Raw genomic sequence first — 3,205 nt, 5'->3', positions numbered from 1 at the left:
AAATCATCTAGTAATATACCATTCGTAATGTCATAACAATGCATTACTTATATGTTTGTGGTGATGCTGGTGTTAACCTATTGCACTGCCAGTTGTATACAAGTATAGCACATGGAATCACAGTAGTAAGCTATGCCACCTAAGTTTGTGTAAGTGCACTTTATGATGTTTGCACTACAACAAACTTGCCTAACAACATCATTCTTAAAGCATATCCCAAAGGTAGATATCACATATCTGTACAACTATATTAGACTAGAAGCCCAGTGTAGAAATTCATGCGTGGGTGGGGTCCCTCCTGGGCAATTGGGCTGTCTCACCCAGTCCCAATTGGTACCAGAAGCAGGTAAGGATTGTAGGAGGTTGGCCAGCCACAGGAGGTTGGCTGTGTGAGTGAACTGACTGCTAGGTCAGTCTCCCCGCTAGTAGTCAGTGCGCATCATAGTTACCGGCCAGTTGTCAAGTCATCCAGTTGTCCAGTCGTAATGGTCACTTAGACTTTTATATATATAGATTTTGATAAGTCAAGGATGCATTTCTTACCGTCTAAGGCAGTGGTTGGCAAACTGTGGCTCATGAGCCACATGTGGCTCTTTGGCCCCTTGAGTGTGGCTCTTCCATAAAATACTGACTTCTGTGCATGGTCCATGAAGTTTCAATCGCAGTGTACGTGCGTACCCACACGTGGTATTTTGTGGAAGAGCCACACTCAAAAGGTCAAAGAGCCACATGTGGCTCACAGGCCGCAGTTTGCTGACCACGGGTCTAAGGTAACCAGAAGAATAGTGAAAGGGTTTATAACCTCCATAATAAACCAAAGAGAAAAAAGGAAAAAACAAAACAAAATTACACAACCAATCCAAAAAGGGGAAAGAAAATAGATACACAGAACAGGAATGAGAAATAGCAAAATATCACATTAAATCCCAAATATTTAAGTAATTATTAAAATTTGAAATGACTAGCCTTAGCTGGTTTTGCTCAGTGGATAGAGTACTGGCCTGTGGACTTAAAGGTCCTGTGTTCGATTCTAGTCAAGGGCATTTGCTTGGGTTGCAGGATCGATCCCAGTAGGGGGTCTGCAGGAGGCAGCTGATCAATGATTTTCTCATCATTGGTATTTCTAACTCTCTCCTTCTCCCTCACCCTTACTCTGTTAAATCAATAAAGATATATTCTTAAAAAATAAATGTGAAATCACTAAATATTTCACTTAAAAGACAAAAATGGTTAGGCTAGATTGAAAAAATATTGTGTGGTGTCTACAGAAAATATATCTATAACATAAAAAAAATAGAATTAGGAAAAAAGAATGGAAAGCTATAATGCAAATACTAACCATAAAAGTAGATGTGCTGAGATTATTAGGTAAAGTAGGTTTGCCTGTTCTAGTGATAAAGATAGACACTTCATATGGTAAAAAGATTCAGGAAAATATAGGAATTCAGGAAAATTCTAGGAGAATATAACAATTCTAAATTTGTATGCACCTAATAGTAAGCCCTCAAAATTATACATAAAAAGAAAAAATGAAAGGAGATATTAGTTAGCAATTTGACAAGATAAGAATGCATGTTGCCATCGTTATTAAAAATTTAATGAAGATCCTAGCTCAAATGGTAATGCAAGAAAAACAAAATATATAAAAATTTGAAAGTAAGAGCAAATCTTATAATATTTCAGATGAATATTTTCATCTAAAGTCTAAATTATTAGAATTTAAAAGTGAGTTAAGTAAGGCGTTGCTGGTTACAAGTACAAGTTACACAGCTAATTTGTATTTCTATGAGTTACAAAGTTTTAAAAATGTTTTTAAAAGCATTTATAATGATGTAATATATGTTCAACTACCTAGGAATAAATGCATCAAAATGTTAAGAAATTCTATACAGAAAACTATAATCATTATTGAGGGAAAATAAAGTAGTTCTGAATAAATGGAAAGCTATACCATGGTCATGATTCATTATTGAAATGTCAATTGATCTACATAATCAATGCAATTTCAATTAAAAAACAGGTTTTCTTTGTTTTGTTTTTTATTTGGTGAAACATGGCAAGTGATTCTAATCCTATCTAATAATAGAGGAATATGTAAAATAGCAGGATGCTGTAACAACATGACCAAACAGCAGGGACATCAGTCCGTGCCCCCTGCCCCGTGTTCCTTGACGGGAGACCACGGGCCGTGCCACCCACCCTCACCCCAGTGCCAGGCCTGGGGACCTCAGGCCATGCCCCCAATTTGACAGGGCTTGACAGGGGACCTTAGGCTGTGCCCCCCGCTCTGGTGCCAGGCAGGGGGACCTGAGGCTGTTCTCTCCACCTGGTGGGGCTTGCCCGGTGCCAGGATGGGGGACCTGAGGTTTTGCTCTCAGCCTGAAGTAGCTTGACAGGGGGTGGGGCTGGCTGAGTCTGGGTCTTATCCAATGGGGGTAGGGCCCACCGGGTCTGGGTCTCTTCTGTTTTTGAAGTGTGTGCAGGTAGTGTGTGGGAATTTGACTCTAGGTCCCACAGCATTCCCCAGACTGTGACAGGAGGGAAATTTTCATATACATTTTACTAATTTTCTTTCATCTCTGACACTTCTATTATAGAGAAAGAGAAAATATCAATATTAAAATAATTCCTCTAATTAATTCCCTTTCAGTGTGCACAAATTTCCTGCACTGGGCCATTAGTACTTATATAACAAGGTAAAAGGCCAAGAATATCCAAGACAATATTGAAGAATCAGATGAAAGGACATACTTAATAGAATAACAACTTATTCTAAAGCTGTGGAAATAAGATAAAGATGTTTAGAAATGGAACAAAACAGAGAGCCCAGCAATATGAACCCTGCTTTCTAACGAGCATCATCCCAGTTTGCTCAAAACAGCCTCTTTAATTTTCTTGTCCTACAGCAATAATTAGCAATGCCCTTTTTTACTCTCAAAATCTAATCAATTTGAATAATAAATCCTATGGCCAGCATATTTCTGACAAATGTGATACTTCAAAGTTGGAAGTGAAGGGAGGAAATTTTCAATAAATTGTTCTGGAATCTTTGGGAACCATATGAAAAAATGTTAAAGTTGATTTTTGCATTAAACCAATCAGATGGATAGTAGACTTAATTGTGAAAGCAAAACAGTAAGCTTTTAGAAGAAAATATAAAAATGCTAGTGACCTGGTGCAAGAAAATCATGTACATATAAAGGGA

This window comes from Myotis davidii, unplaced genomic scaffold (assembly GCF_000327345.1).
Source record: "Myotis davidii unplaced genomic scaffold, ASM32734v1 scaffold1234, whole genome shotgun sequence".
Lineage (NCBI taxonomy): Eukaryota > Metazoa > Chordata > Mammalia > Chiroptera > Vespertilionidae > Myotis > Myotis davidii.
Note: the sequence above shows the minus strand (reverse complement) of the source record.